The following is a 25,083-nucleotide window of genomic DNA, read 5'->3' on the forward strand; positions in this document are numbered from 1 at the left end:
ATGCAAATGATTAGGTGTTCAGAGCATTCACACAAGGTTGGCGCCGGTGCCGACTCCTACAACGTGCTGACATGAGGAAAGTTTCCAACCGATTTCTCATACACAAACAGCATTTGACTGGCGTTGCCTGGTGAAACGTTGTTGTGATGCCTCGTCTAAGGAGGAGAAATGTGTACCATCACGTTTCCGACTTTGATAAAGGTCGGATTGTAGCCTATCGCGATTGCGGTTTATGGTATCGCGGCATCGCTGCTCGAGTTGGTCGAGATCCAATGACTGTTATCAGAATATGGAATCGGTGGGTTCGGGAGGGTAACACGGAACACCGTGCTGGATCCCAACGGCCTCGTATCACTAGCAGTCGAGATGACAGGCATATTATCCGCATGGCTGTAACGGATCGTACAGCCTCGTCTCGATCCCTGAGTCAACAGATGGGGACATTTGCAAGACAACAACCATCTGCACGAACAGTTCGACGACGTTTGCAGCAGCATGGAATATCATCTCGGAGACCATGGCTCCGGTTAACCTTGACGCTGCATCACAGACAGGAGCGCCTGCGATGGTGTACTCAACGACGAATCTGGTTGCACGAATGGCAAAACGTCACTTTTTCGGATGAATCCAGGTTCTATTTACAGCATCATTATGGTCGCATCGCTGTGAACGCACATTGGAAGCGTGTATCGTCGTCGGCATACTGGCGTACCACCCGGCGTGATGGTATAGGGTGCCATTGGTTACACCTCTTGTTCGCATTGACGGCACTTTGAATAGTGGAAGTTACATTTCAGATGTGTTACGACCCGTGGCTCTACCCTTCATTCGATCCCTGCGAAACCCTACATTTCAGCAGGATAATTCACGACCGCATGTTGCAGGTCCTGTACGGGTCTTTCCGGATAAAGAAAATGTTCGACTGCTGCCCTGGACAGCACATTCTCCAGATCTCTCGCCAACTGAAAACGTCTGGTCAACGGTGGCCGAGCAACTGTCTCGTCACAATACGCCAGTCACTACTCTTGATGAACTGTGGTATCGTGTTGAAGCTACATGGGCAGCTGTACCTGTACACGTCATCCAAGCTCTGTTTGACTCAATGCCCAGTCGTATGAAGGCCGTTATTACGGCGAGAGGTGGTTGTTCTGGGTACTGATTTCTCAGGATCCATGCACCCAAACTGCGTGAAAATGTAATCACATGTCAGTTCTAGTATAATATATTTGTCCAATGAATACCCGTTTATCATCTGCATTTCTTCATCGTGTAGCAACTTTAATGGCCAGTAGTGTATAAATACAAACCGTTTGTCAGGTGTGTTCGCGTTTATTTTTGCACTATTGTGATAACAGACAAGCTCCTTGTAATATAAACACAACAAATAAACATTATAGCGTCCACTAGAAGCATTTCGCGAGAAACAATTGATCCATTAATTGATATTAATTTATTATTCTTCAGGAATTACATAATCATATTTTACAGTGAACATAAAATGTCGTAATGATTAATGCATTGGTAATATTTCTTGACGGCTTAATTTTTGTCCGTTGTTTTCTCACTGTGTACTGGTTGCTTGAAATTTTGTTTGAACATTTTCCCGAGGCCCAGAGACACGACGTACCTGCGCCCTATGGAGACCGTTATCATGGTTATAGACATTGTCAGCAGCAGCAGCAGCAGCAGCAGACACAGTGTGAGCAGCAGGAACAGCGTCAACACGACGAGCATCACCAGCAGCTGCGCCGGCAGCTGCAGCCTGGAGCGCAGCATCCGCAGCATCGTCCTCAGTGGTGCCGTGCTGTTCACCCGGACACGATCAGCGGTCACCTGGAACGCGGAAATGTACACTGTCCGCGAGGACTCGACGGAAGTGTGAAGACAGTTCAAATGGTTCAAAAGACTCTGAGCACTATGGGACTTAACATCTGAGGTCATCAGTCCCCTATAACTTAGAACTACCTAAACCTAACTAACCTAAGTACATTACACACATCCCTGCGCGAGGCAGGATTCGAACCTGCGACCGGAGCAGTCGCGCGGTTCCGGACTGAAGCGACTAGAACCGCTTGGCCATGGCGGCCGATGTGAAGACAGTGGACTGCAAGGAAAAGTGACTCTTAATGCGCTTAAAAATGTTCAAATGTGTGAATTTATAAGGGACCAAACTGCTGAGGTCATCGGTCCCCAGTCTTATGTTATGTTAACCGGGGACCTAGAAACGACGGAGAGGCTCCATCCCTTCTTCATTCGAGTACAGATGAAGGAGTCATTGTGTGCCATGTCAGGAGAATACGGGTAATGATACAAAACTGAATAGCCCAAAGAAGCAAGATATCTGACTGTGTTCGACATCAACATGCAATAACCACTCACGGACTGCAGGTGTCAGCAATAGCAGTGGAGAGTATAACAAGGGGGGACGGGGAAACAATGCAGTCGTTGTCAATAGTCGCGCTATCCAAAACCGGCAACAAGGCAACTGTGATGCACCACGGGCCATTGATGACAGGGGTGAACAACGTCTGCGGAGTTTCATACGCACGTATAGACGTGCAGCTGTTGAGCAACTGACCGCCCAGATGAACCAGGGTGGGTACCAACAGTGTCTCCTCTATGACCGTTCAATGAATGTTGCTGAATACGGGCCTCCACGGCAGGTGCCTGGTTCATGCACCCTTACGTTATGTTATGTTAACCGGGGACCTAAAAACGACGGAGAGGCTTCATCCCCACCGCAGCCGCAGTGGTCCGTAACCCCACGACAACTGTCGCAGTCCACCTCACCCCTCTGCCGCCCCACACCGAACCCAGGGTTATTGTGCGGTTCGGCCACCGGTGGACCCCCAAGGGAATGTCACACACCAGACATTGTGACCCCCATGTTTGCGCGGTAGAGTAACGGTGGTGTACGCGTACGTGGAGAACTTGTTTGAGCAGCAATCGCCGATACAGTGTAGCTGAGGCGGAATAAGGGGAACCAGCCCGCACTCGCCGAGGCAGATGGAAAACCGCCTAAAAACCATCCACAGACTGACCGACTCACCGGATCTCGATACAAATCGGTCGGGCGGATTCGTGCCGTCGATCGGCGGCCGCCCGGAAGGTCTCCAGTCTTACACACTATTTAAATTAACTGATGCTAAGAACAACACACACACATCCATGCCCGAGAGAGGACTCGAACCTCCGGCGGGAAGGCCGCGCGATCCGTGACAAGGCGCCTCTAATCGCACAGCCACTCCGCGTGGCTTTGATGCACTTGAGGCTCCCTTCGCAAGAATAATATGGGATTTCGGATACTAATAGGAATTTCCGAGCTTAACTTGAAACTGTAATAAATTTTTCAAAATTATCCAGTTTACAGAATCACTTAAAGAAATGAAAGCGATCCAAATGAAGCACTATACGGTGAAAAGTGGTACAAATGTCTCTGAGCACTATGCGACTTAACTTCTGAGGTCATCAGTCGCCTGGAACTAATTGATTAGACTAATTAATAGACTAATTAATAATTAGACTAATTAATAATTAGTCGCCTAGAACTAATTAAACCTAACTAACCTAAGGACATCACACACATCCATGCCCGAGGCAGGATTCGAACCTGCGACCACAGCGTCGCTCGGTTCCAGACTGTAGCGCCTAGAACCGAACGGCCGCTCCGGCCGGCCCTATACGGTGATTTCTTTTGCCTAAAAATATATCAGTTATTCAAAACTCAAATTTTCAGTATCCTATCAGCAATCTTCCACTTCATCTGTTAATAAATTTTAGTGTAAGAGAAATTTGCTGGATTTTTTTAAACGATGACTAATCGTTTATAGCAAAACTGATAGATGTGTATTACATAAGAAAATACATTATTTTATGTATTGCAAAATTTTATTCCTCGTGACTTATGTTTTGTGTTCACCCCAACTTCTATAGTAACTTTGTTAAAAGTAATATTAATACATTTTGGTGTACCACCAAAAAGTTTACAGCGTGGACACAACCGTGTTTAGGATCTATAGACAGGTTGGTTGAACCTGTGCTACTGACCTTTTTTTTTTTTTTTTTACTTTATTGTTATTTTAAAACCTGTACAAATCAGGTAGGCTGGCAGCGGCACACTACGCTGCTCTTCAGCCATAGCGTTTACAATAGTATAAGAACGGAGAATGATAGTGAACAAAGTGACGGGCAAAAGAGAGAGGTCACAGAGACACAAAAAACACGGAGTCGTTCACACGTGGCGATAACAACACTGAAAACACGTTGGCACGGCGCACAGAACACTGATGAATCCAACGGCACAAGTGAACGTAGTAGTGGGACGGCAGACACCAAAAAACACTAAACGACGTCACACACACGAGACACAGAAGGCGATGATCTCCGGCGCGCGAATGTTCACTAAGCGTGTGCGAGTCCAGGGACCTGCCAAGAGAGGAGGAGGAGGAAGGGGAGTGGGAGAGCGAGAGGGGAGAGCAGAGATGCCACGGGCAGGGGAGAGAGGGGGGGAGGGAGGAAGGGGGAGAGGAAGCCAGGGGGAAGAGGGGGGAGGGAGGGGATGGGGAAAAGGAAAAAGAAGGGAAGAGAAGAGAAGGGAGGGAGGGTGCCGAAAGGAAAGGACACCGGAAGTGGGGGGCGGGGCAGGGTCAAAGTTGATAGGAGGGGTAGATGGAGGGGATGACGACATCATCAGGGAGAGGGAGCTGGCGGAAGTCACCTTGGGAGAGGGTAAGGAGGGTGGAGAGATGGAGACCGGGTGGGACGTGGAAATACAGGCGCGGCAGCGGGCGGGGACGGGAGAGGATCGGGGATACGAGCGGGTGAGGAGGATCAATTTTACGGGAGGTGTACAGGATCCGTATCCTTTCAAGGAAAAGGAGGAGGTGGGGGAAGGGGATGAGATCATACAGGATCCGCATGGGGGAGGGGAGACGGATGCGATAGGCAAGGCGGAGAGCATGGCGTTCAAGGATTTGGAGGGATTTATAAAAGGTAGGGGGAGCGGAGATCCATGCTGGATGGGCGTAACAAAGGATAGGGCGGATGAGGGATTTATAGGTGTGGAGGATGGTGGAGGGGTCCAGACCCCACGTACAGCCGGAAAGGAGCTTGAGGAGACGGAGTCGGGAACGTGCCTTGGCTTGGATTGTCTGGAGATGGGGAGTCCAGGAGAGGCGACGGTCGAGGGTGACGCCAAGGTACTTAAGGGTGGGAGTGAGGGCGATGGGACGGCCATAGACGGTGAGATAGAAATCAAGGAGGCGGAAGGAAGGGGTGGTTTTGCCTACAATGATCGCCTGGGTTTTGGCTGGATTGACCTTGAGCAACCACTGGTTGCACCAAGCGGTGAACCGGTCAAGATGGGATTGGAGAAGGCGTTGGGAGCGTTGCAGGGTGGGGGCAAGGGCAAGGAAGGCGGTGTCATCGGCAAACTGGAGAAGGTGGATGGGGGGTGACTGCGGCGACATGTCCGCCGGCTACTGACCTTACAATGGAAAATTTTATAAATAACCGGCAAAAATAGCATTTTTGAGCAACTTTCGAATTAAAAGCTTACATCCAGCAGTTAAGTCTATTATTTAATTGTATATAATTTTGCTATTGAGCTATACAGGGTGGTCCATTGATAGTGATCGGGTCAAATATCTCAGGAAATAAGCGACAAATGAAAAAACTACAAAGAACGAAACTTCTCTAGCTTGAAGGGGGAAACCAAATGGCGCTATGGTTGGCCCGTTAGATGGCGCTGCCATAGGTCAAACGGATATCAACTGCGTTTCTTTAAAACTTTTAAAAATAGGAAGGTAGGTAGGTTTTTTAAATTAAAATACAGAACGTAGGTACGTTTGAACATTTTATTTCGGTTGTTCCAATGTGATACATGTACCTTTGTGAACTTATCATTTCTGAGAATGCATGCTGTTACAGCGTGATTACCTGTAAACACCACTTTAATGCAATAAATGCTCCCTCGTTCACCAGTCCCATCGTCTTCTTCAGTGTTTGTGCGTCGTATCAACAGTTTACAGTGTGGATAATCGTCGAGTGTGAACGGCTCCGTGTTTGTCTTTATGTGTCTCCTGTTTTATTGCCCACTGTTCTGTAACTTATGTGTCTTCTCGGTGTTTTTTTTTTTTTCTCATTGTGTATCCTCTGGCTGAAGAACAGCGTAGAATACTGCTGACAGCCTGCCTGTTGTACAGGTTTAAAATAACAATAAAGAAAAAAAAATGCTCCCCCACCTCCCCTCTCTTTGCCCCCTTCCCTCCCCCAAGTCCTTTTACATTTCCCTCCTCTGCCTCCTCTCATTCCCTCTCGCGTCTGCCCTTCTCCCGCTTTATTAGTCCTCTCCCTCCTTGGTCCCCCCCCCGTTTTCGTTTTCTTCCTTCCTCCCTCCTTGTTCTTCCCCCTCCTCCAGGCTCCCCCCTCCCCATCTGCCTTTGGCTCGGGAGTGTCATCTTCATGCCGCCACTTTCGTGCAGTGTTCTACATTGAGTGTTCTACAGTGAGTGTTCTACAGCGAGTGTGAGTGTTTTACAGTAAGTGTTCCATGTTGTGTTTTTTGGGAAGTGTTGCGAACGGCCATCATACTGTCGCTAGGTGTGCCTTTTATCTCTTGCCAACAGAAACCAGACTGTCGCCGTCATTTTTAATTGTGTGCGTACTATGTTACTTGTCTGATTCCTGTGTCTTTTATTAACGTTGCCAACCCCTTTTGCTTTCTGTTTTAACTTTCCGCATTTTTCCGCCATTTTACACTTGATGTCACCGTTTTATCGCCTGTTTTTTTGTTTCTTTTCTTCTTCCGTTTTTTAAAATAAAAGTCTGTAGGCTGTAGAGCAGCGTATTAAGCTGCTGCCAGCCCGCCCCCTTCGGGGGGAATTGAAAATCAGTAACGGAAAAAAATGCTCAAAATGATGTCCGTCAGCCTCAATGCATTTGGCAATACATGTAACGACATTCCTCTCAACAGCAAGTAGTTCGCCTTCCGTAATGTTCGCACATGCATTAACAATGCGCTGAGGCATGTTGTCAGGCGTTGTCGGTGGATTACGATAGCAAACATTCTTCAACTTTCCCCACAGAAAGAAATCCGGAGACGTCAGATCCAGTGAACTTGCGGGCCATAGTATGGTGCTTCGACGACCAATCCACCTGTCATGAAATATGCAGTTCAATACCGCTTCAACCGCACGCGAGCTATGTGCCGGACATCCATCATGTTGGAAGTACATCGCCATTCTGTCATGCAGTGAAACATCTTTTAGTAAGATCGGTAAAACATTACGTAGGAAATCAGCATACATTGCACCATTGGGGGCCAATTATCCTTCCTCCCATAATGCCACACCATACATTAACACGCCAAGGTCGCAGCCATCGTGGATTTTCTGTTGCCCAATAGTGCATATTATGCCGGTTTACGTTAACGCTGTTGGTGAACGACGCTTCGTCGCTACATAGAACGAGTGCAAAAAATCTGTCACCGTCCCATAATTTCTCTTGTGCCCAGTGGCGGAACTGTACACGACGTTCAAAGTCGTCGCCATGCAATTCCAGGTGCATAGAAATATGGTATGGGTGCAATCGATGTTGATGTAGCATTCTCAACACAGACGTTTTTGAGATTCCCAATTCTCGTGCAATTTATCTGGTACTGATGTGCGGATTAGACGTGACAGCAGCTAAAACATCTACTTGGGCATCATAATTTGTTGCAGGTCGTGGTTGACGTTTCACATGTGGCTGAACACTTCCTGTTTCCTTAAATAACGTAACTATCTGGCGAATGGTCCTGACACTTGGATGATGTCGTCCAGGATACCGAGCAGCATGCATAGCACACGCCCGTTGGGCATTTTGATCACAGTAGCCTTACATCAACCCGATATCGACCTTTTCTGCAATTGGTAAAAGGTCTATTTTAACACGGGTAATGTACCACGAAGCAAATACCGTCCGCAGTGGCGGAATGTTACGTGATACAACGTACTTATACGTTTGTGACTATTACAAAGCGAAAAAAGTGGTCCGACCAAAACATTCATATTTCTTTACGTACTACACGAATATGTAATAAAAATAAGGGGGTTTAAAAAAATCGCAGTTGATTAACATCGCTATGAATAACCATGGAAGTCATTCCCTCATGTCTTAGCAGATGTCCTATCATCCTGTCCCTTCTCTTTATCAGTGTTTTCCACATATTCCTCTCCTCTCAGATTCTGCGTAGAACCTCCTCATTCCTTACCTTATCAGTCCACCTAATTTTCAACATTCGTCTATAGCACCACATCTCAAATGCTTCGATTCTCTTCTGTTCCGGTATTCCCACAGTCCATGTTTCACTACCATACAATGCTGTACTCCAGACGTATATCCTCAGAAATTTCTTCCTCAAATTAAGGCCGGTATTTGATATTATTAGACTTCTCTTGGCCAGAAATGCCTTTTTTGCCATAGCGAGTCTGCTTTTGATGTCCTCCTTGCTCCGTCCGTCATTGGTTATTTTACTGCCTAGGTAGCAGAATTCCTTAACTTCATTGACTTCGTGACCATCAATCCTGATGTTAAGTTTCTCGCTGTTCTCATTTCTACTACTTCTCATTACCTTCGTCTTTCTCCGATTTACTCTCCAACCATACTGTGTACTCATTAGACTGTCCATTCCGTTCAGTAGATCATTTAATTCTTCTTCACTTTCACTCAGGATAGCAATGTCATCAGCGAATCGTATCATTGATATCCTTTCACCTTGTATTTTAATTCCACTCCTGAACCTTTCTTTTATTTCCATCATTGCTTCCTCGATGTACAGATTGAAGAGTAGAGGTGAAAGGCTACAGCCTTGTCTTACACCCTTCTTAATACGAGCACTTCGTTCTTGATCGTCCACTCTTATTATTCCCTCTTGGTTGTTGTACATGTTGTATATGATCCGTCTCTCCCTATAGCTTACCCCTACTTTTTTCAGAATCTCGACAGCTTGCACCATTTTATATTGTCAAACGCTTTTTCCAGGTCGACAAATCCTATGAAAGTGTCTTGATTTTTCTTTAGCCTTGCTTCCATTATTAGCCGTAACGTCAGAATTGCCTCTCTCGTCCCTTTACTTTTCCTAAAGCCAAACTGATCGTCACCTAGCGCATTCTCAATTTTCTTTTCCATTCTTCTGTATATTATTCTTGTAAGTAGCTTCGATGCATGAGCTGTTAAGCAGATTTGCGATAATTCTCGCACTTGTCAGCTCTTGCCGTCTTCGGAATTGTGTGGATGATGCTTTTCCGAAAGTCAGATGGTATATCGCCAGACTCATATATTCTACACACCAACGTGAATAGTCGTTTTGTTGCAACTTCCCCCAATGATTTTAGAAATTCTGATGGAATGTTATTTATCCCTTCTGCCTTATTTGACCGTAAGTCCTCCAAAGCTGTTTTAAATTCCGATTCTAATACTGGGTCCCCTATCTCTTCTAAATCGACTCCTGTTTCTTCTTCTATCACATCAGACAAATCTTCACCCTCATAGAGGCTTTCAATGTATTCTTTCCACCTATCTGCTCTCTCCTCTGCATTTAACAGTGGAATTCCCGTTGCACTCTTAATGTTACCACCGTTGCTTTTAATGTCACCAAAGGTTGTTTTGACTTTCCTGTATGCTGAGTCTGTCTTTCCGACAATCATATCTTTTTCGATGTCTTCACATTTTTCCTGCAGCCATTTCGTCTTAGCTTCCCTGCACTTCCTATTTATTTCATTCCCCAGCGACTTGTATTTCCGTATTCCTGATTTTCGGGAACATGTTTGTACTTCCTCCTTTCATCAATCAACTGAAGTATTTCTTCTGTTACCCATGGTTTCTTCGCAGCTACCTACTTTTTACCTATGTTTTCCTTCCCAACTTCTGTGATGGCCCTTTTTAGAGATGTCCATTCCTCTTCAACTGTACTGCCTACTGCGCTATTCCTTATTGCTGTATCTATAGCGTTAGAGAACTTCAAACGTATCTCGTCATTCCTTAGTACTTCCGTATCCCACTTCTTTGCGTATTGATTCTTCCTGACTAATGTCTTGAACTTCAGCCTACTCTTCATCACTACTATATTGTGATCTGAGTCTATATCTGCTCCTGGGTACGCCTTACAATCCAGTATCTGATTTCGGAATCTCTGTCTGACTATGATGTAATCTAATTGAAATCTTCCCGTATCTCCCAGCCTATTCCAAGTATACCTCCTCCTCTTGTGATTCTTGAACAGGGTATTCGCTATTACTAGCTGAAACTTGTTACAGAACTCAATTAGTCTTTCTCCTCTTTCATTCCTTGTCCCAAGCCCATATTGTCCTGTAACCTTTTCTTCTACTCCTTCCCCTACAACTGCATTCCAGTCGCCCATGACTATTAGATTTTCGTCCCCCTTTACATATTGCATTACCCTTTCAATATCCTCGTGCACTTTCTCTATCGCTTCATCTTCAGCTTGCGACGTCGGCATGTATACCTGAACTATCGTTGTCGGTGTTGGTCTGCTGTCGATTCTGATTAGAACAACCCGGTCACTGAACTGTTCACAGTAACACACCCTCTGCCCTACCTTCCTATTCATAACGAATCCTACACCTGTTATACCATTCTCTGCTGCTGTTGATGTTACCCTATACTCATCTGACCAGAAATCCTTGTCTTCCCTCCACTTCACTTCACTGACCCCTACTAAATCTAGATTGAGCCTTTGCATTTCCCTTTTCAGATTTTCTAGTTTCCCTACCACGTTCAAGCTTCTGACATTCTACGCCCCGACATGTAGAACGTTATCCTTTCGTAGATTATTCAATCTTCTTCTCGTCGTAACCTCCCCCTTGGCAGTCCCCTCCTGGAGATCCGAATGGGGGTCTATTCCGGAATCTTTTGCCAATGGAGAGATCATCATGACACCTCTTCAAATACAGGCCACATGTCCTGTGGATACACGTTACGTGTCTTTAATGTAGTGGTTTCCATTGCCTTCTGCAACCTCATGTCGTTGATCATTGCTGATTCTTCCGCCTTTAGGGGCAATATCCCACCCCTAGGACAAGAGAGTGCCCTGAACCTCTATCCGCTCCTCCGCCCTCTTTGACAAGGCCGTTGGCAGAATGAGGCTGCCTTCTTATGCCGGAAGTCTTCGGCCGCCAATGCTTATTATTTATCAAAATTTAGGCAGTGGCGGGGATCAAACCCGGGACTGAAGACGTTTTGATTATGAATCAAAGACGCTACCCCTAGACAACGGGTTCAGCTAGTATCTCGTTAACGAATAAAATTAACTAAAAATGGTTATCCCGAGATTCAACAGCTTATGCATCAGCGTTTGGGATGTAGATGATTGGGGCAACAAACACCCACTACCTGAATGTAGAAAATCTCCAGTGCGGCAGGGTGTCGACTCGGGGCCCTGTGATCTAAAGACAGCGTTGGTAGCCACTAGATCACGATGAAGATCATGATGACATTTAGTTTGTGGGGAGCTCAACTGCGCAGTTCCCGACCCGGCCGGGAATCGAACCAGTGACCCCGTGATCCAGAAGCAGCAACGCTAGCCAATAGACCACGAGCTGCGGGACTAAACGACGACGTAGAGGACCAGCATGTAAATGTGATCCTGCGCACTTAACTGCTTGCATCCTACACGAAAATACAAGGTTCACTTCATAGATAACGCACAAAATTTTCTGTTTATTAACTGCCAGATTAAAAAGAAATGTCGCACTCTGAAGAAGGGCGAGAGAGGGGGGAGGGGGAGGGGTCAGGAAACGAAATGAAACTTCACAGCTTGAGAAAGTATGTGACGTTATTTTACTGATTACAACATCGAGTCAAATTTACAACGAAAGTGGCAGTATCAGCCCACTTACCAGTATGACGTTGCATCCGTCTGGCCAGTATAAATTGGGAACGATGTCACGAAGCTGTTATATTCTCTCCTGAGGCAAACTGGTCCACAACTGTTGCAACTGGTCCTTGATATCCCAGATACTGGCTCTAGGACGTAGACAACGTCGAGCTGGTACCACACATATTCAGTCAGAGAAAAATCTGGGGATCTTACTGGCCACAAGAGTACCTCAACATCATGCAGACAGTTCATAGAGACGTATGGCATGTGTAAATGTACCATGATGCTCTACACTGAGAGGTAACACATGAGGACGCAGGATATTCATGGTGTAAGGTTGTGCCGTCAGATTCCCCTCAGCCACCGCCAATGGTGACATGAAGCCATACCCAATGGCTCAACGTACCATAACGTCAGGAGTAACACCGCTGTGCCTCTCCAAAACACTGGAAGAATGGTGCCACCATAGTCGATGACGACAATCATGCGACATATTGCAGAACCGCAATTCATCAAGGAACACAATGCAAAGCCATTCATCAGCAGTCAATGATTCCCAGCCACGGCACTAGTCAAATCGCAGCCGTTTCTGCTGTGAAAGGAGGTCTACGTATGGGACGATATTTCCAAATGATTCAAACGGCCCTGAACACTATGGGACTTAACATGTGAGGTCATCAGTCCCCTAGACTTAGAACTACTTAAACCTTACTAACCTAAGGCCGTCACACACATCCATGCCCGAGGCAGGATTCGAACCTGCGAACGTAGCAGCAGAGCGGTTCCGGACGGAAGCGCCTAGAACCGCTCGGCAACAACGGCCGGCTGACGATATTCCCCAAGTACAGATGCCGATAGTGTGCGACCAGTGGTGTGGAATGACACAGAATGTTGCAAGGAGCCGTTACTTGTTCACGAATGGAAGGTGCAGATGTGAAGGCTTACGATGTGCTTGGTGCACAATGCGGCAGTCCTCCTTTTGAGTGGTCAGACATGGTCGACCGGATCCTTGATGACGAGTACTTCTACCCTCATGTTCCTATGTAGTCCTAAATTGGGTCATCGTCACATGCGAATGCCCTGCAAATCTGGGTATTGCACAATTCGACCAGGTGGCCAAATGGACATCCGCAATGAGACCCCTACCAAACTCTGTCACTAACGCACTTTGGTGCCACTCTTCGTGGAAACATGGAACTGCAACTCTAATCATATACATACTCGCCGATGGTATATACGCGCACAAAGCTACGTTGACATCCGATCATATCTTATGGATGCTTTATTTTTTTGTCATGCAATATACTTATTTATTTGATATTACCTCTTTACATCCCTTCAGTATCTGCATCTATCTACACTCATGCTCATAAATCAAGGATAATTACAGAATGTGGTGCCACAAAACGCGGCACTACACAAAACGGGCGTTAATAGCATAGGCACATAGGGAACACACACGACACAGATCCGTAAGTCCGTGATATTGGTGATAAGATTAGAAAACCGTCCCGAAACACATGTGCTACAAAACGCCACTATTGCCTGCGCATGTACCCTGACATCAGTATGGGATATGACCACCATGCACAGGTACACAGGCCGCACATTGGGTTGGCATACTCTGATCAGGTGGCCGAACAGCTGCTGGAGTATAGCCTCCCATTCTTGCACGAGTACCTGTCGGAGCTCCTGAAGTGTTTTAGGGGTTTGAAAGTTGTATATGCCAGAAGAAACTCAGGTCTCACATCATCATTGATCTACCTTATATACTCATTTACAGACTTGTTCCTGTGATTTTCCTGCGACCGTTACCCAGCTATAGTTATAAATAATCACTCACATTGTACTATGATCCCTGGCATTTTATCTCTTTGTCATGTATTACACTTTTTTTTTGGTCAATTCATGCCAAGACGTCTTCATACAGTACTCAATTAATTCGTCAGATGTTCAAGTCTCCTGTAGCTCCACATTTTGAAGGCTTCTGAAAGCTTTAATTCTGTCTTCACCATTCTCTGCATTTTTCACCTATGTAGTGTAGTACTCCAAACATAGATTTTCATAAATATTTTTATGAATTAAAGGTTTACACAGGGTGTCTGACTATTAAAGATACAAACGAAAGGGGCGACTAGGGGCAATTAAGCAACCAAATAACCCTAATAAATATACATCCAAAACCCAATGGTTATGACGAATAGGAAAATGCAATCCAGCGAATGTTGATACTCTGTTGATGTCCAAGGCTACATTTGGATGGCGCTGCTTTTGGTGAAAGAATGCATATGTGATACATACATGACATTGCACTGGCATACTGTCATGTGATAGTTTGGGAATACAGTATCATGCATCCAGTGCCCCCTGTCTTGAACTTGAGGCTTGTGTGGGAATGTTTAAAAGCCCTGATGTGTTTCAGATCTGTTGATAGTGTCGATGAACTCCGAACACATTATGGATAATTGTCAAGACATTCGAAACACACTTGGGATTTCTGAACTTATAGGACGAAGACACGTGCTGAAGCCTGCCATTCAGATGAACTGTCGTCATGTGGAACACTTCTTGTAGAGTGTTTGTCCTCAAGGACTCTGTTATAAGGAGTTTCCATACTCAGTCATAATACTTTGTACTGATGATATACTATTGGTTCCTAGACCTATGTATATTAGGATTATTTGCTTGTATCACTGTCTTCTACTCGACTGGTCCTTTAGTAACTATAACAGTCAAACACTCTGTATTTTCTACTACGCAAGCAGTGGTTGCTTTTTATGGAAACCTCTTTCTGCATTGTACAACCATTGCTTCTGCAGCTTCTTTGCGCCTTATTTCTCTATCTATTCTGCTTACGAACTAATAAAATTGGTCCATTTCTTCGAAATCTCTTATCCAACATTAAAATTTTGCCATCTAGCATGGCTCCTCCCACGCACACCATTATTTTAGATCTTTTTTGTTTTCGTGCTTGTTATAGCCGTCAGACGGCAAACGTTCCATTTTGTTAAGTGTTGTTGTAGTTTTTGTGGTGGTATTCAATCCGAAGACTGGCTTGGTACTGCTCTCCAAGTTAGTATATATTGATCAAGCCTCTTCACATCAGAGCAACTACTGCAAGCTACATCTATTCGAACCTGCTTACTGTTTCATGTCTTGGACTCCCTCCACAATATTTATCTCCAAACCTTCACTCCATTACTAAACAGACTATTCCTTTATGCCTCAGGATGTACCAACCGATCTCTTCTTTCAGCCAAGTTGTAAACTTTGTTTCGCGATTCAGTCCAGTATCTCCCCATTAGTTATTCGATCTACCCATTTTCAGCGTCCTTCTGTAGCACTACATTTGAAAGAGGTTATATTCTCTTCTTGTCTGCACTGCGAACAGTCGAAGTTTCATTTCCATACAGGGCTATATCCGGACAACCACCTTCAGAAAAGACTTCCTAGAACCTAAAATTTATACCCAGTGTTCAAATACTTCTCTTTTTCAGAAATTCTTTCCTTGCTACTGCTGGACTACGTTTTATATTGTCTCTACTTCGACACTCATCAGATATTTCGCTGCCCAAATAGCAAGACTCATCAGGTAGTTTTAGTGTCTCATTTCCTACTTTAATTCTCTTAGCATCTGTCCAATCACATTAACGTGATTGCACGTCAAAAGCAAGGGCTGTGCAAGAAGAGACTCAAAGAGGTTTTCAAAGGTGCGGTACCAACAGAGATGTAGAACCATGCCAACCAACTCAAGTGCTGTCAGCTGCTGAGCTATGTTTCTCCGTTAAGGATCCATAGTGCGAACAGGCCGATCGAAGGTGTCCCACGGATTCTCGATTGGGCTTAAATTCGCGGTGTTTGGTGGCCAGGAAAGTATGGTAAACTCATCCTAGTGCTCTTCGAACCATATATGTACACTCTGAGCTGTGTGGCTGTGTAACACGTTGCATTGTTCTGCTGGTAGATGTCATCGTGCGAGGGAAAACAAACTGCCTGTAGGGGTGGACACGGTCCCAAAAGACAGATATTTACTATGTTTTGACATATTCTACCTTCCACCATAGTGACGGGGCCACACAGGGAATGCCACGAAAATATTCTACAGACCACAACGCTCACTCCTCCAAACTGTATCCTTCCGCCGATTGTTGCTGGGCCGTATACTCCAACGGCCTTCTGTCCGATGGAGCATAAAAAGTGATTCATCTGAAAAGGCCACCTGTCGCCACTCAGTGGCCGTCCAGTTGCTCTATTGGCTCGCAAATTCCGTCCTCCATCGCCGACGTATAGTACTCATGTCAGTAAGGGTGCATGAACGCCCGCCCGGCTGGCCGTGCGGTCTGACGCACGGCTTTCCGGGCGGGAAGGAGCGCCTGGTCCCCGGCACGAATCCGTCTGGCGGATTTGTGTCGAGGTCCGGTGAGCCGGCCAGTCTGTGGATGGTTTTTAGGCGGTTTTCCATCTGCCTCGGCAAATGCGGGCTGGTTCCCCTTCTTGCGCCTCAGCTACACTATGTCGGCGATTGCTGCGCAAACAAGTTCTCCACGTATGCGTACACCACCATTACTCTACCACGCAAACATAGGGGTTACACTCGTCTGGTGTGAGACGTTCCCTGGGGGGTCCACCGGGGGCGGAACCGCACAATAGCCCTCGGTTCGGTGTGGGGCGGCAGAGGGGTGAGGTGGACTGCGGTAGTCGTCGTGGGGTTGCGGACCACTGGCGCTGCGGCGGGGACGGAGCCTCTCCGTCGTTTTTAGGTCCCCGGTTAACATAACATAACGTAAGGGTGCATGAACCAGGCACCTGCCGTGGAGGCCCGTATTCAGCAACATTCACTGAACGGTCATTGAGGAGACACTGTTGGTACCCACCCTGGTTCATCTGGGCGGTCAGTTGCTCAACAGCTGCACGTCTATACGTGCGTATGAAACTCCGCAGACGTTGTTCACCCCTGTCATCAATGGCCCGTGGTGCATCACAGTTGCCTTGTTGCCAGTTTTGGATAGCGCGACTATTGACAACGACTGCATTGTTTCCCCGTCCCCCCTTGTTATACTCTCCACTGCTATTGCTGACACCTGCAGTCCGTGAGTGGTTATTGCATGTTGATGTCGAACACAGTCAGATATCTTGCTTCTTTGGGCTATTCAGTTTAGTATCATTACCCGTATTCTCCTGACATGGCACACAATGACTCCTTCATCTGTACTCGAATGAAGAAACCTTTGCTTGGCCGGAATTTCCATTATGACAACGAGTTATTTTCGAGGCGCTAAGTTTCTTGGACAGCAAAATGCGGACTTCTGGAGTCAAGGTCTGCACTAGCTCATTTATCATTTGGAAAAATAATGTGTCGGATTGCATGAGGGGCGATCAAAAAGGATCTGTTAGAAGGTCGTAGAGCGCAGAATTGGTATGCAGATCAGGAAAAATCGCCGTGAGCATTGAGACAAACATTCCATCGACGCCCCATGCTAAAGTTGTCTCTTTTGTAAAACATCTTGTCCTGCTGCGTGAACAAGTCTGTAACTGTGTAACTGTCTACTGCACATCTTCGCCCGACAGGAATCGTCGACATTTCAAGACTGTTTTTACGAGGCCGTAGCTGTGAGAATCGCGTGGAGAGAGATCAGGACTATAGAGCGGATACTCGAGTGCCTTCCACCTGAGTGGGCGTAAGTTCTGCCTTGATGCATTTGTAATTGGAAATTTGTGGTAAGAAGTATGGGACCAAACTGCTGAGGTCATCGGTCCCTAGGCTTACGCACAACTTAATCTAACCTAAACTAACTTACGCTAAGAACAACACACACACCTATGCCCGAGGGAGGACTGGAACCTCTGACGGCGCGAGCCGTGACAAGACGCCCTAGATCGCACGGCTGGCTACCCCGCGCGGCGATACATTTGTGATGTGGAGACGTGTCGAATCGCGACCATCACGGAACTTGGCACAAAATTTCACAACGGCGGTTCTCGACAGACATGCTTCCCTATACACATTCATCATTCTCCATTGGATGTCTGCAGGTGTTTGTCCTTCTGCAGCCAAGAAAAAAAGTAATAGCACGTTGATTCTGTTTGAACGCATTTGGTAATAACGTCGCCGTAGTTCACTTCAAGCATTTACCGCACGCACGTCGGAAAGGGATGTATACCACGCTAATCATTTGCCTCCGCGTCGGTGTTTATATACTTGTATCGCAGGCGCGCTACGTTGCATATACGCCATAGCAACGGCCACAAACGGAAACTTTTTAATCGCCCCTTATAGGATGAGTCTGTAGAGGAGAACTAATGTTAGCATCAAGTTTCATGGTCACAGATTAATTTCTTCCAGAGGATAATTAAAATTTTATGACTGCCCTGGAAAGATAATGCTTTTATTTCCACAGAATTGTGAGGCTCGAGTTTCTTGTCAAATAGTAACGGGACAATTAATTATGAAGATATTCTAAAATATCTCTTAGGCAATTAATATGCAGATAGGTTGCGTATGAAGGCAATACGGAGTTGTAGCGACTGGAGACTTCCCCAACGACATACTTGTGGGGAAACTATTCATACTATGAGGACCGATAAAAAAGTTTCCGTTTGGGGGCGTTGCTGCAGTATATATGCGAAGTAGGGCTACTCGGATGAGGGTATAAATGCACCGATGTGTAAACAATGGATTAGTAGCTTTCCGACGTGTGTGCCGTATATGCGGAAATGTGAATTAAGGCGGCATTAATACCTAATGCTTCCAAACAAGACCAACGTGCAGATATTCGTTCCTTGGCTGCCGGAGGACGAACACCGGCAGACATCCATCGGAGAGTGAAGAATGTGTATGGGCAGCCTGTCTCTCCAAAAATAGTGTGACGAGGGGTGCTTCTGCTTCATGATAACGCACCTCCCCATGCCGCAAATGTCGTAACGCAGAAGTTAGGCCAGCCCAAGACACTGGAGCACAAGCCCTTTAGTCCTGATGTTGCACCATGCGATTATTACACCTTCGGTTCCTTAAAAAAGCACCTCGAAGGGTCGACGACTCCTGTCAGACGGGGATGTGTAGCAGGTAGTTTCGAACTTCTTCACGCAGCAGGAGACGGTGTTTTACAAAACAGGTAACTTCAACCCGGTGCATCTGTGGGATGATTGCGTCAGTGCTCACTATTAGTGCACCTGATTGGCGTATCGATTCTGGAAAGTACTGCCTTCGAAAGGAAATTTTTGATCGCTCCTCGTAGAATGATAAACGTATTGTTATTTACAGATAATATTTGTAGAAAATGTACATGTAGCTGTAAACGTTGATGGTTTTTCCATTCGATGCATACGAAACTCATTATAGAACAAAACAGTTTAAAAACTGAAGATCATTTTGTAGAAGATATCAGTGTATTGGATATGTTATAAAGTCTGATTTAGACGCACAAGAGGACAGGTTATCATAAAACGATAATCAAATAAATAAATACCACAGCGATAGCACTCGTTCTTTTGTAGAACATTATTCTAGTAAAAATTGGTCGACTGGATGCAAGAAGTCATAACAAAATTACTGTATGTGTTCAACAGAATTTTTGTGTTTTGTATTGTAATAGGTAGTAACATGCTCTTGTAGGATAACGCTTAGAGTGCTTGCATAAGTAGGGAGACGAGCCGCAATGTACTCAAATCCTCTCACCCGATAGGCGGCAGCGGCGAGCCAACATGTTTAGGTGTAACAGAGAGAGAGAGAGAGAGAGAGAGAGAGAGAGAGAGTGTGTGTGGTCGGAGCGGGGGGGTGGGGGGAGTGGGGATTGTCACACTGATGTAGGCGAATTCCGAGGTATTACGTTTTATTGTTAGTGCTTCGTGAGCACAACACACAACAGAACAGAACTTGCACGATTTGAAGGTAGATGATGTTAACTCCGTTAAAATATAAAAAAAAACAGTACTGTGTCGTATAAGCTTGCGCCAAATTCGAAATGAGCAGATATTCGTCAGTCACCTGCCTTGCAATGAAAGTGAAATAAAGTCAAGATACATAAAGTGAAATATTCTAGCAAGCTGTAAGTAATGCATTTTGTGAAGTGATCCTGTAACACAAAGAAGTTAATGAGACAATACCTTGCATAAAAAATATTTTAATACAGTAGGTAGTTACTACTTGATTATAGAATTAAAAAATCCGCTTTAGCTGCGAGTAATTTCTTAATTTATGGCAAGACCAGTTGCAAAGCATAGAGCTTCATCTTCAGGTGTTACCAACCGCAGCTGGTGGCACTTGAAGCTTTATGCTTAAAAACCGGTAGTGCAATAAATTAAGAAGCGGATTTTTTATTCTACAAATATGTTCCCGAGATGCGGTTGTTCACCCTATCAAATATTTTGTTCTTGTTAGTGGTATACCCTGGGTGCTTATTTCAGGCTGTCAATACAGAAAGTTCTTTTCAGAGTCCATTATAGCTTTTTATAGAATGAGTTGGAATCTATTTTGTGGCTGTTCCTTTACTTTACACTCTTGACACTTTACTTTTGTGATACGTGTGAACATAGCTAATTTTTCTGTATACATGCTGCAACAAAATTGTTTTATGATAACGAGAAACTGTTAAGATACAGTATTTGTGATATTCAATCGTGCTCAATGGAATTACGTAATATTGACATGACCGGATTAGTTCAACTTGTTTTAGGCTAGCGCCCGAAAACCTCAAACCACACACACACACTGTTTTACGCTGTGTGGTTTTTATCACATTGGGCGTTTCGCACGTTTCATTCTCTTACGACATGCAAGTCACTGCAAAAAATGATATGTTGGGTTCTGAGACGGAGATCATACGGTATTACAGTCAGTAGGCAATATCTGCCATGAAATGCACGTGCTGATATCTCTGTTGTCACACTTGCTAGCAGAAGCCTCATTTGCAAATGTTACAGCTACTGATGCAAGTCATAGAACTGTGACAGACCTTTTTTGACATAGGATATGGAGAAAATATGAAAGCTGTACGGGTTGTATTTTATGATTTTATATGAATGTATGTCCGCCGCTCGTGGTCTCGCGGTAGCGTTCTCGCTTCCCGAGCGCGAAGTCCCGGGTTCGATTCCCGGAAAGACTAGGGATTTTCACCTGTCCCGAGATGACTGGGTGTTGTGTCGTCTTCATCATGCACCTCCATTAGGCCCTTGCCTAGTACGGCGCTGCGGGTCTCTCGCATCTTTCCCCTACGCTTTGTCAAGAAGCATGGGACTTTATTTGCATTCCACATAAACGTATCGTGACTACTGTGTACAGATCAGGTGCTCTTAGATGAGGTTTTCGCTTTCATTTTATTACGTTGATGGACTGAACGGCGATAGCCCTTAGACATGCCCTCCGAACGAAGTGTTGATGTAAATTTTCTTTCCAAGACAAATGTTAACTAGGATGTTACATTTTACGTGTTAACTTATCTTACCAAAGTTTAATTATTATAATGTATTTTTACGTGAATACCTACATGCAGTTTTCTGCAAATTACTGTAATTGTTGTCAACATACAAAAATAAATGTACACTTCCATATTTTCTTGTAGTATTCTTTCTGTTATGTAGGATGACTTGAAAATTGTACTTACTACCGAAACTAGTAGTCAGTAATGTATTATATACTGAAAACAGCTTATTGCGGTAACATGAATTTCTTCAAACGTAAGGATTATGTCAACGATCCCATGTAACTAATCGTTAAATCTTGCACCTTTCCTTCTTTATCACTACGAGCGTCTATGGCAGTTAACAGTATAGAACTGAGTGAATTAAACATACGCGGACGGAGGAAACCCTAAGTGACGGAGAAACTGTGCAGCCCGCCATATAATGCTAATCCGGTTGAAGAAGAAATGCAGACAATCTACAGACCAAACACAAAAACTTGAATAAAGACACACTGCAGCTGAAATTCTAAAAAGAAGTTTATTTGAAAGCCCACGCAAAAAAAATCTTAAACTATTGGATTTTGTTTCGGTAGGAAGCACCTTTTACAATACTAAGCTTGAAAAACGAGAAATCAGCTGATTGCTTACCCGTGGCAGTTAGACTTCTTCCTTTATATTCAGATGATACTGAGTTCCTGATTCGGGCGACGAAATTGTGACTGAAGACAGGATGAGTTTTTATACGCTACAGTGTGCAATGCCTACTGCGTGATGTCGAATTCACTGAGCTTCCTGACACACTGCGACGCCTATGCCTTACAATGCAGAGACGGAAACGAGCTGGTGAGTGGAGTCTTATTGTGTAACGAAGGCGTGAGAGGGCCAACACGACGCAGCCCTTTGTGTTCAGTTATACGCAAAATATCCTCCGGGCACGCCATTCTCTTCGAACAAACGCCTACGGAGTATATTATAGAGTGCTGTACTCGATCTTTACAGGTGCGGTAGAAACATCCTATAGATGTATTGTGTTCTTCATAAATTACGCAACTAGTGGGGATAAGAGAAAATAATACAAAACCACCACCACCTATGTTCGACGCCAACGTGCAATAACCACTCACAGACGGCAGGTGGTGCCACAAGGGTATAAAGCGACGAGGGTATATCTCTTTCAGGGTAGGTGGTACAACGTGTGTACAACCATTTGTCCTTGCTTCAATGCATGGTGGTACAAAAAATGTACCACCTAACTGTGAGATCCTGACTTGTCCAGCATGAAGATATGTTTTCTGAACCACCCACTGTACGTAATTTGGTAGTTCCCACTATGACAGAAGAGGTCGGAAGTAGCGTTGCTCCATGCACTCCGTCTGTGGCGATTGTTGTTTCCTGCAGTGTACGCAGTGTTGCTGGTTTTTGCCCAGTGCGATCGAGTGCGTAATAGTTTCCACCTTTACGTGATACGTTGTTGATTCAGCTGTTTATTACAAGTAGGATAATGGATGTTACGCATTCAGAATCATTCTAGAATTCGCTGTTCTTAGATATATTCTATAGAAGACGAGTACTTCGTGAATACTTCAGAATCCAAAATATGTGTCACCATGCATCAACGTTCCTCTACTATGTGAGACACTGCCTTGGATATAGAGTAGTGTTCCGCATTTTGTGCAGCAATGTTGCATGGCAGTGTAAATGAAGTTCATACACGTAATTTGAGGCGTTATTTTCAATTCCAGTTTATAATGAATTGCTTTAGGGTAGTATTGAAAGATGATGAGATAATACCAAAACTCCATGCTGAAATACACTGCTGGCCACCGTAAATGCAACACCAAGAAAGACAAGAGGTAGCACAACAAAATTTATTTTGTAGATAACATGCTGACCAAGTATCAAATGATTACGTTTACAGACGTCTGTGGCATGTGGTTCCTGCCAGAATCAGTAGCCAGAGTAGCCGCCTTTGTTGGAGATCACCGCTGCCACACGTCTCGGCATTGAGTCAAAGAGACGTTGGATGTGTTCCTGGGGTACAGCAGCCCAAGCAGCTTCCACACGTTGCCAAAGATCATCTGGTGTGGCAGCTGGGGATGTAATCTGGGTCACTCGTTGAGCAACCATGGACCACATGTTTTCTATCGGCGAAAGATCAGGAGAGCGAGCCGGCCAGGGAAGCAATTCAATCTGGTTATTGACGAAGAACCTTTGGACAATGCGTGCCACGTGTGGTCGCGCATTATCCTGTTGAAATATGGCTGTGGCCGAGCCCTGAAGGTAAGGAAGGACAACTGGCTCCAGCACCTCGGATATGTAGCGCCGGCTATTTAAAGTACCGGCAATGCGTACTAGAGGCGTGCGAGAGTAATATCCAATACCGCCCCATACCATAATACCCGGTGCAAGACCAGTGTGGCGGTGCATAATGCAGCTGTCCAGCATCCTCTCTCCACGGTGTCTCCACACTCGAATCAGACCATAGTGGTGCTGCAGACAGAAGCGTGCCTCGTCAGTAAAGACAACGTCATTCCATTCTGCCGTCAACATCCGTCTGTCATCACACCATTGGCGACGGAGACGTCTGTGGTTCTGCGTCAATGGTAGACGAAGCAAGGGACGTCTTGCGGACAGACCACTCTGCTGTAAACGGCGTCGAATGGTACGCGCAGACACTGGATGATGCGTTACAGACGCAATGTGCTGTGCTATAGTTCGGGATGTCACTGAGCGATCCGTCACTGCCATGCGCACAATTTGCCTATCAGCACGTGCAGTGGTGCACCGAGGTGAATGCGATCGACCACGTCGGTCCGTCGTACCCTTCTGCATCCAATGGTCACATATCCGCATTACAGTTGTTTGGTTTCGTCCAACACGACTAGCGATTTCTCTGTATGATAATCCACAATCTCGGTAAGCCACTATCCTTCCTCTGTCGAACTCGGATACTTGATCAAACGATGTTCGCTGTTGTCTACGAGGCATAACTGATCGTCTTGTGAAACAACCACAAGGTAAACACACGTGCCGAACGTACACTCGTCGAAATCGCCAAGCCTTAAATGGCACTATGAGGCGGCGCCACAGGCGCGCGTGATGTGCGTCTGCGCTGAAATTCTAATCAGTTGCATATCTCATCGCTGCAAACCCATGGTGTAAATTTCACTTGATTCGGATGCTTCCTTCAGGGTGTTGCATTTACGGTGGCCAGCAGTGTACCTTTAGGTCAGAGTTCGTCGGACGAAGATGCAGATTGTAGTGGTGACGTCCCAGATTACTGTGTACCACATTCAAGAATGGTAATTTCTGAAACAAGCTCCTCGGACGAAATTGATTCACCTGAGAAAATACGCAACCAAACAATGTACTTGTCATGTTACTGTTCTGGCGGAACTGTATCCAGTTCAACTGCTGATCCAGAGAAAGTACACGCACATAATCCAGGTGACGAAAATGCATCTCCCACAGATGTAACATCACGTAAACGGCCTCCCCAATGGGGGAAAACAGAAAAAAAACCCAACAACCTCCGCCTTTTTCCTCAGTAACTGGTCTTACTGCGGGTGTGAGCGCCTTAGAGGATTCCACTCCATACAATTTGTTCAAATTGTTCATATCTGATGATGTAATTCAGTGGATTGTTGTACAGACTAGTCTTTATGCTGAAAAGGAGTACCAGAAAAATGGGAAACCTTACAAACACACAATATGTCTTGAGATGGAAACATTTCTTGGCTTGGACATTCTCATGGGCATAAAACCACAGGTAAGTTACAGGGATTACTGGAGCTCTGCGCCTGATCT

General features: G+C 45.3%; 1 long non-coding RNA gene across 1 annotated transcript; it reads right to left on the minus strand.

Moving 5' to 3' along the window:
- Nucleotides 1-1,431: 1,431 nt before the first annotated feature.
- Nucleotides 1,432-22,086, minus strand: LOC124712528. The gene is made up of 2 exons (XR_007005587.1): nucleotides 21,925-22,086; nucleotides 1,432-1,833 (listed from the first exon to the last, which is right to left on the minus strand). It is a non-coding gene; the product is annotated as an uncharacterized LOC124712528 (long non-coding RNA).
- Between the last annotated feature and the right edge of the window lie 2,997 nt (nucleotides 22,087-25,083).

This window comes from Schistocerca piceifrons, chromosome 8 (assembly GCF_021461385.2).
Source record: "Schistocerca piceifrons isolate TAMUIC-IGC-003096 chromosome 8, iqSchPice1.1, whole genome shotgun sequence".
Lineage (NCBI taxonomy): Eukaryota > Metazoa > Arthropoda > Insecta > Orthoptera > Acrididae > Schistocerca > Schistocerca piceifrons.